The 13,541-nt window shown below is 43.1% G+C and overlaps 1 long non-coding RNA gene across 1 annotated transcript in view; it reads left to right on the top strand.

The window, feature by feature from the left end:
- LOC119915566 overlaps positions 1-9,584 on the top strand; it is a 40,746-nt gene extending 31,162 nt beyond the window's left edge. The window contains exon 3 of the long non-coding RNA XR_005446969.1: positions 7,849-9,584. This is a non-coding gene — a long non-coding RNA (uncharacterized LOC119915566). The remainder of the gene's footprint in view (positions 1-7,848) is intronic.
- The last annotated feature ends 3,957 nt before the right edge of the window (positions 9,585-13,541 follow it).

The raw sequence follows: 13,541 nt of genomic DNA, 5'->3' as shown, positions 1-13,541 counted from the left end.
CCAGATGCCTTTAACTATTGCCTCAGGTGTCCTGTGCTCCCTAAGCATCCTAGCTCCACTTCTCTTTTCTTCCTCATGTCCTTTAGTGAAAGTCAGCAGTAGTGTGCACAAATGATTTATGTCCTTTAATGAGATTTCAATACTGAACCAACAATAAAAATTTATGGACATCATAGTTTTGGAGGCCTACAGCTCTAATGGCTAATGGTACGCCCTTTTTCATCAGGGCCAGTAATCGGATCTGCAGCTGGCCCCTGGCCTTTGCACAATGCATACAAGGGGGATTTTGTGTTTTGGGAAATCTTTGCAGAAAGGAGAAATGGTGAGGAATGTTATGTTATCAGGGTGTGGAAATATTGCATCTACGTATTCTATAATCCACAAGTCAAGTTGCAGTTGAACTAAGAGGGACTCTGTTACATGTTTATTTCTTTATAATTAGAATTCAGGCATACTTTAGCAGTCAGCATACCAAGCAACAAACACTGAGCACAAATTGGTTTGTTCACACAAGTAATGGATCTGGATTTCCTTTCCATCCCAGGCAAACTTGACAGTGACCGTAACAGAGTTGCAATCCCACTATAGGTTGGGGGCATGGGTTTCCTCCCTGGAAATATTTACTCTAATATAACTATAATTGCAAAACAACAATATAATCCAATACAGAATACCTGTAGCACTTAAGCATTATTTGTAATTATATGTTCCAGGTTCAACCACCTTGCATTGTTTAACACAATATTTAAAAGCTTTGTGCTTGTGTTTTTTGGATTTACCAAACATACTAAGTTTGGTACCTTACTGCAGTTAAAGCCAGCTAATTATAAGAGGTATAGTCAAGAAATCATCTAATTTCCTGAACTGTCTTTTGTTCCATTAGGAGCTCCAAAGCATTAAAACCCAGAATAGTAAGTATACAAGACCTGATGTGATGACAGAACCCTTGTGTTTGTGTTTATCAGCCTACATTGCAAATTATAAATATGGGCTGTTGACACACTGCTGTGGACTGTAAACCGGTGATATGACAAGCACATAGGGCAAACATAGTTTAAAAAACACTTCCTATCACCACACCCCTGCAGCAAGAGTTTAAGAATGAAAAACAGGAGTTGAGAAAAAGTAAATAAGAAGCAATATCACTCAATTGAATGAAGGGACTGAATGTCCGAGTGCGGGGACAAAAAGAGGACACAGAGATGGAGATAGAGATAGATGGGGAAGGCAGAGGAGGGCTCAGACAGGTAACCAGGCAGGGCAATGATCTGTGTATGTATGGAGCTCAGAAAACCAACTGTATATCAAACCAGGATGAGGACAAGCTGCAGCAGCTACCTGAAATTGCTGTGGGCAAAAAAGGTAGTAAAAATTCCATACACAGTTAAAATGTATTCTCTCTTTCTCTTTCTCCTTCACCCACTCTGTCTTTTTCCATTTCCCTCTCCATCTCCCTTTTCTCTCTCCTTTTTTTCACATCTCACATACTCTTGCATATACACACTCTCCTCCCACGCCGAATTTCCTCCTACTTTCTACCCCCCCCCCTCCTCTCTCTCTGTCTTCTTCTCCCCTCCCTCTCTTCCTCCTTGCAACACTTTTCTGGGAGAGAACTGGGTCCCAGTCTAGGCTGCTGCTGGCCAGGGTTGTTAAGCCGCCAAATAAAAAATGGATGAACTTGTAGAGCCACGGTGCTGTTCTCCTGCATCAAGTTGGTAGAAAGACAGAGAGTAAGGTGGAAGAGAGAGAAAGAGAGGGAGTGAGAGAATCAGGCTGACGTGAAATACCCTGCTCACACCACGTCATCCAAATAAAAACCTGTCCATCTTTTATGTCAGTTTTCTCAGTTGTGAAAAAATAATAAATTTGTCAATACAGGTCAAAGGAAGGTCTGTGGTTTTTATTTTTTTAGGATCAATAAAAAAAAAAAAAGAAGAAAAATAGTAAGATATCTAGATTTAATAGAAATTGATGATTGAGTTTTTATATTTCCTTTAAAAAAGGTTAATAAAAAAAACAATAGAATTTGTCCATTGTCGTTTATATGTTAGAATATACAGTAGATTTCTGTAGTTTATATCATTTAAAGCTAAAAATGTTTAGGTTTTGGATGGACTTCACCTGGGGCTATAGTAAATTGTAATGTGCATTTTTCTTTTAACAAAAATTTTATGTGTAGAGCAAATGTTTCTTCGATGAATTGAGAAAATAATGAGCAGATTAATCAATAATGAAAACAATTGTTAGTTTCAGCCCTAATGTTTACCTCTGTAAATCCTAAAATCAAATCTAAACCCTTTTTTTGCCTTATTGTCAATCAGTTGTTATAGAATAGAAGTGATTTTCCAGTGTTGTGTTTTGTTTATTCGGTTGTGAGTAGACCATTTTTCTTTTATATTTAGATCACAGACTGTGCCTTTTATGTAAAATAGATAACATGAAGGGAAAACATGAATCTAATTTTGTGTTAGTAGACATATATCTACAGTACGACAGTGTACATGGTTAATAACAGACTAGCTATGTATGTTTGTTTTGTCTGTACAGTGAGCGTCAAGGTGTGGGCGTGTTCTTAAATATTGTTTTTCTTTGGGGAATTACATGATGTTGTGGACTTGCTTTGAATAGCAAGCTTTCAATTAAAGACCTACTCCGGCTGTGTGTGTGTGTGTGTGTGTGTGTGTGTGTGTGTGTGTGTGTGTGTGTGTGTGTGTGTGTGTGTGTGTTAAAAATCATCATTTATCTTGAACACCCCCTTGGGGACAATAAGCAGAACATACGTAGTGGGATGAGATCTCTCCCACAAACAGGTCAAGTCATTATCTCTGCAGAGCAACACGAACCCGATCCGACTGTTCTGGATCGTTCTACCTCATTCTTCCTCATTTCATTCACAAGGTTGAAGCGTTTTTTCTGTCTTCACTCAAACTAGATTGATAGCAGGCCCATCTCCACCTTTTGTTTTGTCATGCGCGTGTTTCTCTGGCAGGTTTTTGTGGGAGCCCCAGACCTGTGTGTGTGTGTGCACATGTGCCTCTACAATGAAACATAAATTTGTATTAGTTTGCGATAACAAGTCGATGCATTAGTTAGGACTTAACCCTACCAGCGTTCCACCTCCATGTCCATCACTCAAACCATTTGTGAACACATTGATCCTCCCCTCCCTCCTCCCCCACCATACCCCCCTCTCCTCTCCCATGCTGTATATTCCCAGGGTTTGTAGGGAGGAGAGCCAGAATGGCTCAGACAGCCATTGATTTTTATTTTATTGGTCTACTAGTGGAAAGAGGAGGGATAGGGGAGGGCCTGAGAGATGCAACTCTGAGCTTGTTCTTAGTGGAGACGGTGTGTGTTTATGTGTGTGTGTACTGTAAGGTGGGTTGGGCCTATCTGCTTATGTCTGTCTGACTGAGACTGTTTTTGTTTTGGGGATAGGGGCTTTTATCTGTCTGTCTGAGAGGTGTGTATATGTGTGTGTGCATGTCCAGCCACCTCTGAGAACCATCAAAACGTCTGTGTGTCTGTGTGTGTCTGTGTACACATCTGTCAGCGTGTATTTGTGTGCCCACCCTTGTGTGTTTTGTGTGGCCGCACACATATGTGTGTGTCATTGAAGGGACTGGGGAATCTGGGGCGCTGATGGAGCTGGCACGAGGGACCTGGACCCCAACACACACACACTCACACACACGCACACACACAGCTGAGGTGTATCCTGGTGCTCATTAGAGCTGGTAATAAGGCTGTGCTGCTGGAAGAGGAGGGAAAAAACAGGGAAAGGAAAAGAGGGAGGGAGGAAGAGGGTGGGAAGGGAAAAAAAGAAAAAAAAACGGGAGATTTTAAATTTTAATAACACTGGTACGATTTTGTAAATCTTTCCTGACAGAAAAGTCCTCATTATTTTCATCTGTCTCCGAGGAGCCTCTCCTCCAGCTCTGCCTCCCCGGGTAAACGGACTTCTCTCTCTTTCTCTCGCTCTCTCTCTCTCTGTCTTTCTTATCTCACTCTGCCTGTTTCTCTCCACCTCTCTATTTCTCTCTCCACTCTCTTGTTTTTCACTCTCAGCTGCTTTATTGTCCGTTTCCGTCCATCCTGCTTGCTTTATTTTTTGCTCTTCGTTGCACTCATCATTTTGACTCTCTCTCTCTCTCTCTAACATTAGTGCTGTGTATCTGTGTATTTCCGTCTAGTAAGGTGTTAGCTGACTGGCTCCATGCGATGAAGGAACATCAGGAGCCAATAGAACGACCAGTATTATTTGCTGCTATTGGCTGGCATCTCAGTTACAATTACTGTTGGTCTGTCTACATATGTTTTTTTCTTTCCTGGAGATCCCAATTCTTGGGATCATAGTATCATAGTAGGGAGCACGGTAAAGATAAGTCAAACTCAAACTTGGTGTGTAGGAGTGTGTATATGTGGGTCAACATGTACGTCTGCACCCTTGTACGTGCGCTGTGTGCATCACTCACACATTCCCAAACCTTCCCCTCCACACACACACACACACACACACACACACACACCTCACCCCCCCCCACCTCTATGTCAAGTGTCAAAGCTAGAGGATGGATCCGGTTTGATAAATTCTGTTCTGTCTGGCCACGTGTCAGGACGGGATCAACCATACGGCAGAGGAAAATCATGTTCTTCACTCTCCTCCCAATTTTGGGGATTTTTTTATTTCTTTTTTGGGGGGATGGGGGGGGGTGTAAGTGGGTAAGTTTTATTTTAGTTGCTTCTGTTGCCTGAGGAATTTAAATGGAAACTAAAAAGACTTTTGCTGTGTAAGCTCATTTGACTAGCAAGCTCATAGCAAAGTGCTTTGCTCGTTGCAGAACACAAATCTGTAGATTAAATCTGCAAGTGACAGTATTTAGATGAGCAGTCCAGTGGATTGAAAGTGATCTGTCTGCAGGGAATTTCTTTTCTTTTTATAGACACCAGTTGTTACGAGTGACCAAATGGAAAAAGATTAAATGGCAATGAGCAAAATAACTTTATTATTTGTCAGTTGTGTTCTGTTGGAGATTAAATATTGATTTGTATATCTTTGTGTGATTGTGATTCTAATAGAAAAAGAAAAATGTCCTGCCCACCTTATAACATAACATAAGAAGTGACTTTCTAGCCTTCTCACCTCTGTGGTGGAGAAAGGAGAGTGATGACATTAATATCCTCGCTCCTCAAGCTGTCAGAGGAAAAGACTGTGGTTCTTTACACTGTCACAGACACTATTTTTCAGATGGATTTCAACATTGCTCATTGCCCCCCCCCCCCCCCCCCCCCCCCACCCTACATGTAGCTCCTCCCACTCTGTCTGGCTGGGTCTGTATGTGTCTATGTGTGTGTGTGCCTGCAGGTCCCTTAGTTCATAACCTTTGCGCATTCTTGTAGTTTCGTTTGAATTACTGCAAGCATTAGAAGAGAGACATGGGAGGTTATGATTACTGGTATTGCTGTCACATTTTGTTGCTTACAGTGGATTAAAACACAAGGCTAGAAAAGTGAAAAGGCATGCTTAGAGTTTGAGTTGAAGCCAGATTGAATTTAACCTTTAATATTGTTTCTCTTTCAGCAGCTAAAAGTTTTTGACTGGGCAGTGCTAAATTTGTATCAAGCTTCTGTTTAAGTGTTTGAGTTGATCAGCTACTTTACATTAGACTTCAAGATGTGTTTTGTGAGATTGGTGTACAGAGAATCAGTTTAGGTCAAAGTAAGTATTTTTTAAATATCCGTCCCCTGAGAAGAAGTTCTTGAATCGCGGCACTGTCACATTCCTCACAGCTTTGAACATTTTAGTGTTTGAAGTTATTCAGCGTTGTTTGCTACCAAATCAGACTCCTTTTTAATGAATGCAATTTTTTTTTTTACAGAATTGAACCCCCCTTTTCTCTTTCCTAGTACCCGGGCTCCTTGAGCATGAGGCTAAAACTAACTTCCTGTTCATTTTTCCACCCCCGGGCCTCAAGTCACCCTCCCCTCTTCTCCCCAGCTGAAAAAGTAACAAACAACACAAAGCAATCTGGATTCTCCCAACACATGGAGACACACATAACACACAAGCACCTCATCTGGGTATTTGGCTAGGATAAAGGATCATTCTAAATAATGAATGTCAATTAATAGGCGGAGACGTGGCCTTGCTAAGCATGCTCTGATTAGTGTTTCAGTGGGATCTCCTCCCCAGCTGGCTTCAGCCAATCATTTAAGCCTCATCCAGAATCAGGCTTATCATAGCATCACTAATACTGTTTCAACTCTTACCACAACATAGATATGTGGGCATATGATGTTTTTATCTTTATTACTAGGGTGAAACCTCAGCAAAGTTTAAGACAGGACCTGTAGCACCTCAAATATACCATAACTGTTACTTGTGCTGCACAAAACATGGTTTACTGTATACAGTATGACACTGCCATGATAATGTATGCAGATATTCAAGGATAAACAGTCTACTTATAAAGCAGTGCTGCTTACAAGCAGTAGTTGTAATGAGCTTTCTGGTGTTATCCAGTGAGAGCATCACAGTAAGTCAATGAAAAGACAATGTGTCTTGTTCCTGAAAAGAAGGTTTTATAACAGTATCCTCTGTAACCGATATAGAGCAGTGGGTATAAACATGTTTTGTATGTGGCTGGAGGGTCCTTTGTGCAAAGGGTTGTCACTTGCGAAAAATATACACCAAGGAAATACAAAGACGTAAGCATGAAAAGCACTACTGTGATACATAACAACACTGTATGGTGTAATATTTCTGTCGTCCTTTCTTCTGCAGCTGTGGGTTTTAAACTAAGTGGCTAGTTGAGGCTACTGCAGGTCCGAGCTGGTGGACTGGAGGAGGCTGTGAGCTCGGCTGATGTGTCGGGCTGAGACTAGGGCTTTAGAGGGTAGAGGGGTGACTGAGCAACCAGCGCACCCCCCCCCCCCCCCCCCGCCCACTCCCTCCCCCAACCCAGTGATAAATGGCCACAGCATGGGCTATTCATCTCCTGCTTAGAGAAGTGGACAGTGCCCCCCTCCTTGGCCTCTCCTCCACCCCTCCACATGTCAGCAAATGTGATAATTCTCTCATTTGTCAGGAGCAGCGAACGGTTCGGAGTGTGTGTTTGTCTGTGTCCGTCCGTGTGTGCTGATGCAAACTCGCACACACACGAGATGAGTTGCTCACACTCTCTCTAAAGGCCTGCAACGCCTCCGCACACCAACACCCATTCCCTCTCTCCAACCCTCTTTTTCTCTTTTTGCAGCTTTGTGTTTTGTTTTGTTTTTTCATTCAAAGCCCCCTCTTGTCAAGTTTACTTAGGTCACAGTGGGAACGTTTAACTGTGCAAAAGAGTGAGTCGTTTTATGGCAAATTCCATCGGTAATTCAGTGATTTTATTACCTCCAGGAAACTACTGAGCCACTTTTTCCACTTTATCGTGCAAATAAATTTTTAGAGCCTGTGTGTGCATGTTTGTGTGTCACGCTTGTTCATTAGTGTTTTTGCTCTGTTCGTATGTGTACACACGTCAGTATGAAATTTTTACACTATGTGTATGCAAGTCAGAAATAATTCATACCTCAATAACTCAGAAGTTTCAGACAGGATCTTTGCACAAAAGTGTGGCAGTTTTGGAAATTTTGTATGTTTGTGTGTTTTACACTCCTTGCCAGCGATTGTATAGCAGTAAATACAATGTATACAGACCTCATGGTAGCTATTAAGCATGATAAGCCTCCAGTTGATGGCCGGTCATTTAGTTTGGGCATAAACATGTGACTGGTTTACGTGTTTTTAACTTTTCTCTGTAGACATAATATGACACTCTCTCTCTCTCTCTCTCTCTCTCTCTGCAGGATCATCCAGAATCGCGTCCTGGTCTTCATCCTCGGAGCCATCATCCTTCTCACCATAATCCTGGCCATCTATTTCAATATGCGGGGCCACTGATCTCCCCTCTACACACATATACACTCGCCCCCCACCTCCCCGACACAAATACAAATACACACACACACACACGTGTGATTAATAGCGACAAAAGCGTTGTTCTGCTGTAATTTGGACAAATGGTCCCCATGAATCACTGTTTCCAAAGCCTGACAGGGAGCTTTTTTCCAGCTCTTTCTCCTTTCCTGTTTCTTTCTCCCTTTCTTTCCCTCTCTGTACCTTTTGTTTCCACTCTGCGCTTCTCTTTCTTTCTTTCTTTTCTCCACTCAGTCCTGTCCTCTCTCTGCTCGGCTCACTCTTACATCTCCAGGGACAAGAATAGAGGGGAGATGTTTTATGATAGTTAATATTTTTCATGGTATCGTCCTCGGTGTGGTTTTGCAGCCCATCCTGTCCCCAGGTGAACAAGGCCTGGGGATTTTTTCCCCAACTCAAAGCAGATATGTAGATTTTTTTTTCTGTGATGGAGGTAGGTCAAGTGTTATTCAGGATGTGTGTGTGCATGCATGAGTGACAGAGAAGAAGAGATACGAGTGTTGTGCACATGTATGCATGTTCACATGTGCATGAGTGACAGTCATGGGTTGAGGGCCCGCACGGTGTTTGTTATTAACATCAACAGTAGACACACAAACTGCAGTATGTATGAGCTTCTGTAACTAAATGATTCAGCTGATCTTCATGTAGCCCCTACACATCACAGAGGACAGTGCCTTCAGATAAGAAATGCTGTTCACAACATCTTTAAAAAGTTCAACAGAGCCCAAAATAGACAAGTGGCGCTGCCTTAGAAAGAGGATGCACATAAAAAGGTTGAGGTCAGTTCAACTTAAGTGTAGTCGATCAAGGTGAAAGTTTTGTTTGTTTTTATAAAGAGGAAACTGTTTAGTTTCAATTACTGTGTTCAGGAAAGGATATATGAACATTTTAATAGAATTTGGAGATTGAAAAGATAAAATAAAACATACTCTTTCAATATGTTTTTAATACAAAATGGAACTGACCCCAACCTTGGCATATACAATACATACTAAAATACAGAGAAAGGTTCAGACATCATAACCATCTTTATTATACACATTTGGTAAAATTCCCCTGCACCTCCCAAACACAGATTTCCACAATTCATTCCCATGGACATTTAGCATAACTACCATTGTGGAAAAGTATAGACATCATACTGTATGTACTAACATTTAAAACTACATAATGTATAGTGTTTTGCTCTCAATACAAGTGATTCTGTTACTATTTATTTATAAATGCATAAATGAGTTTTGAATTAAAGTTTCTGTACAAGAACTGTTTATTTTATGAAGTTAAGGTGTATTCAAAATTAACATTAGCAACATGTTATTTTTTTTCTTGTTCTCGTTCAGTGATTAGACTAAAATGCAGACTGTACACCAGGACCAACTGAAATGTGTAGATTTCAAGTTTTGTGTCTTAAAGTTTTTTTTTCTTCTTCTTCTGTTCTTTTAAATGGATCTAACTTGTTTTAGAACTTGTACTTTTTGTTCTATATTTTTCTTGTCAAGTTCTGAAGATTGTGATGCAGTTCTTGTTTCTGTGTTTATCTGTACGCTGATTGATGATGTGATACATCTGCAGGTGTTTGAAAAAAAATGTGTGCGTGAGTTTACTGCTGTTTTAATGCGTCTGGGGAAAGCCATTCTTCAGGGGGTCTTGGAAAATCTAAATTTAAGAGCACATTTGGAGAATTTTCAAAACTTGAAGGTGATGATGTGCACGCCACAAAACACACATACACACACGGGTGCAGCATTGCAGTGCGCATGTGTCTCCTGTGTTCGTTGTGGTGGTTCCCGGCGAGGACATTTGCTATTCTGTTTCAGGGCCATGCTCTTCATTTTCAAATATGCGGGGGTGTCGAGGTGGTGAGCCTCCAACCCCCCCCCCACACACACACACACACACACACACACACTCCTACCGACCACCATTTCACAGGCCCTCACCAGCCGCAGCGCCGCCGTCTGCTTCAAAGCCTCAAATTAATGGCCAACAAAATAGTGTGCCTCTGACCGTCCCATGCGGGGCCGACCCACCAAGACTTATCATTAAAGTAAAGGAATAATGAAAAAAGGAAGTAAGAAAAAAGAGGGAGATGGAAGGAAGTGAACAAGGAAGCATGGAGGTGGGGGAGAGGGGGGTGAAATCCCTGGCAGTATGACAAACCTCATCTGGTAATGACCCTCAGTGATTGTTTTTTGACCTAGTGGTGTGCGTGCGTGCGTGCGTGCGTGTGCGCGCCTACCTATGTGCCAATGTGCTCTCTTCTCTTCCTCTCTCTTTCTATCTGTCTTTCTCTCCCTCCCCATCCCTCTTGCCCCCTCCCTTCACTCTACCTCTCCTGCCACCTTTTCTTCCCCTCCCTGTCCTCCCCTCCCTCCTTCCCTCCCTCCCAGCCTGTCAGATGAGCGGAGCAGTAGCTAGCGAGTGAGCGGTGGAAGGCAGCGTGGCGGCGGCTTCTATTTGAAGTTGTAATGGTGTCAAAAAGTCAGGGCTGACTGACAGACGTCAGTCCCACAGGGCCTCATTAAAAACAGACCCACTTGACAAGGAAATAATTGAGCGCCGGCGACAACTCAGGGGCCCCTCCGCGTTTTTAGATGTTTTTATTTTCTTTTCATTATTAGCGCAGAGCTATTATGTTCATTAAGAAATGGCATTAAAACAAGTTTTTAAAAGCGGGTAAAGGGAGGGAGGGGCAGAGTGAAGGCAAGGATGTATGGAGGTGGGAAGATAACGATTTGTTTAGAGCCCCCATCCTGTTTTATAATTTAAACAGGAGCACTGTCATGTGATACCTTGGCAGACGTCGGCTATCATCTGCCACTCCTCCCTTTTTCCCCCTCTTTTTCTTCTTTTCTCCTCTTCACTCATCCCTCACTTTCCCCCCAGCTTTTATCTTCCCCTCCTCTGTCCATCTCTCATTCTCCACCTGCCTCATCTCTCTCCCTCTCTTCATCCCTTTCTTTCTCTCCCTCTGAGCGGTTGGTGTCTTTGGAATATGAACTAGATTATTCATCAGTGCCCCCCGCTCCCCAGCACCACTCCCCCCATTCGCTGATTTGGTTTTCGACAAGCGTCTCACCGCAGAAGGCTGAGGATGAAAACTTGTCAAAAATAGGTTATATCTTATTCCAAGGGGCAACAATAGCAGCAGGTACAGACACCTTTTAATATTTAATTTAGACGGGTGTTAACCCTCCTTAAGTGACTGGAGCTGTGTCTTCCATACAGACACCAGGAGAGAAAAGGGGGGAAGCAAGCAAGAGGGGAGAGCAATTAATTATTTGATGTCTGAAAAGTGATTTTGAAGCTCTCCCTGCCTTCTCCTGTTTGCCAGAGAAAGGCTCGAGTCTTTGGGTGTCCCTGTTCATTTTCTACACCAACCACGTCCTCAGCCCGGCTGTCCTGTGAGAGCGGGAACATCTTCACTCGAATCACATTTAGATCCTCGCTCCGCTGTGCCTGGCTTGGTACAGTAATGACAACACGAGTGATCACATAGCAGTGGTTTTGGTGTCTTATTTCATCAGCGGAAATTATAATTTTTTACACCACCGTCTTGCGTCAGACTCTCTCGCTAACATCCCTTGTGCCAAGCTCAGTTCAGTTCTCCCACGTCTTTTCTAGTAGGTTTACATAAAGGTACAAAAAAAAAGACGGTTCCTCAACAAGGAACCTCTGTGATGCACCACCATTGCAAAAAGCCTGATGTTTGTCAGCCATTTAAGACGACGAGGGATTGTGACAAGCATCGTTTGAGCTGTCTGTCCCCCGACGAAGGGCGGGACTTAAATGGGATAAACAGCTCCAGTGGTGGGATCACGACGGGAGGGTGGGCGCTTCATCTCCAGGAGTGTCCATGATGCTGGCACCCCCTGCCACACACACACATTAAAGGGGCCCTCAACAACAGCTACCCAAGAAAAACCCACAATGGCACTGTTTGAGAACTACAATGAATCTTCTACTGTTTGATTCAGCGCACACACAACAGCGCACAAACACTGTCCCACGTATGGTGGACGCTCCCCAATAAAAAGACACACACGCTCTAGTGTACGGCTGTTAGAAGAGGAGCCATGTTCTCTTTTTGTACATGCCACCAGTCCTAGCAGAATGGCTTTCTTTCTCTCCTCGGCCCTTTATCTGTCTTTTCTTTCGTCAGAGCTGTCGTCCATTTTAATGGTGTTTGCGCTCACAAAGAAATGACAATGCCCCCCATTATATGAGGAAGTCATGAGGGTTGCAGTCATACATACATGGATGTTTATGTGCATGTGCTAGCAGGATGTGTCCCCCTGGGGTTGTGATGGAGCCGGAGTGCTTAGTGTTGAAGGTTATGCTGAATTGTATGGTTGTGTCCGTGACTCGTTTTTCCCTGACCGCTTCAATTTATCTTATCCCTTCAGTATAACCAATCAAGACTTTGGACTTCTCCTAAAACTATAAAGATGACTTTTGTGATCTCTGTCAGTGTCGTCATCTGTCATTAAAGCAGTCCTGAATCTCGGGAACCAAGATGCTGCGTCATAACTTGCACTTCCCTCCTCTAGCCGCCATGCGCCATCATTCAACACACAAACACTCAGGGAAGAATCTGTATGATTCCTCGGGAAAAAATAAGGTGGTAAAGCCAGGAGCTGACATTTTTTAAACCTATAGCAGCGCTGTCTGCCTTCTTTTTGATTTTCAAGGCACAGCTAGCCGTGTGCAGAAGACGCTCTAATGCTGTTTTGCCGGAGAGACAATAGAAACACAAAGAGCTGGGTCAGAGCCAGGCTGAGCCAGGCTAAACCACTCAAGACACCCCCCCCCCTCCCCCCTCCATCTTACCTTCTATCTCACTCCCTGTAGAATACTGCGGCAGCCTTTGAACTGAAATTAACACTTTACCACTACAAAGACATACAGTTGTAACCAGCAATGTCATTTGCATGATAATGGGCAGTTGGAGAAAATGGAGCTGTTGTATAGCGGCAGAAGCTTTTGCTTACATTCATTTATTTGTTTATTTATCAGTCCTTTGCCCTTTGAATTAAATTCCTAGCTGTGGTTTATTGTTTGTAAATAACTGCACAGTGTGACCAATTAGATATTTAAGATATTAAATAGGTGTAATAGGTGAGGTGTAAAGTGTTAAAAACAGTATAGTTTTTAATGTGCTGCTGTCCACTTTTAGAGTGGACGAATCAGAAGAAAAGTGAGGATGAGCGCAAAGGAGGCCAGGCTGCCCGGAAGGCACTCAGTGGCTTGGACGGTCAGAGAGAGGAGGGTTTACTCAAGCTCATCCCTGTACAGTAATTTACTTTGCATATGGTGTCTTAGCAGACACGATTCTAAATTTCCAACTGGGAGGCATCAGTGGAGGAATCACTGTCTTCAAAAGACGGCCTGCCAGTCACGCTCCTCCCGTAGCCGGAGATCTGAGCGCGCACTGATAACCCACGACATCTTTCTGGAAAAACGGGGAGACGATCAGCTTTGATGGAGCACATCCGCCATGACAGGCTACTGAAGAGCTCGCTAATCAACGGGGAGGGGGGGGGAGGGGGGGGAGTCATCG

The sequence above is a fragment of the Micropterus salmoides genome, unplaced genomic scaffold (assembly GCF_014851395.1).
Source record: "Micropterus salmoides isolate LMB-PRFRI ecotype aquatic unplaced genomic scaffold, ASM1485139v1 Ms_hic_scaffold_21, whole genome shotgun sequence".
Classification (NCBI taxonomy): Eukaryota; Metazoa; Chordata; class Actinopteri; order Centrarchiformes; family Centrarchidae; genus Micropterus; species Micropterus salmoides.
This window is presented reverse-complemented; position numbering and strand designations above follow the sequence as displayed.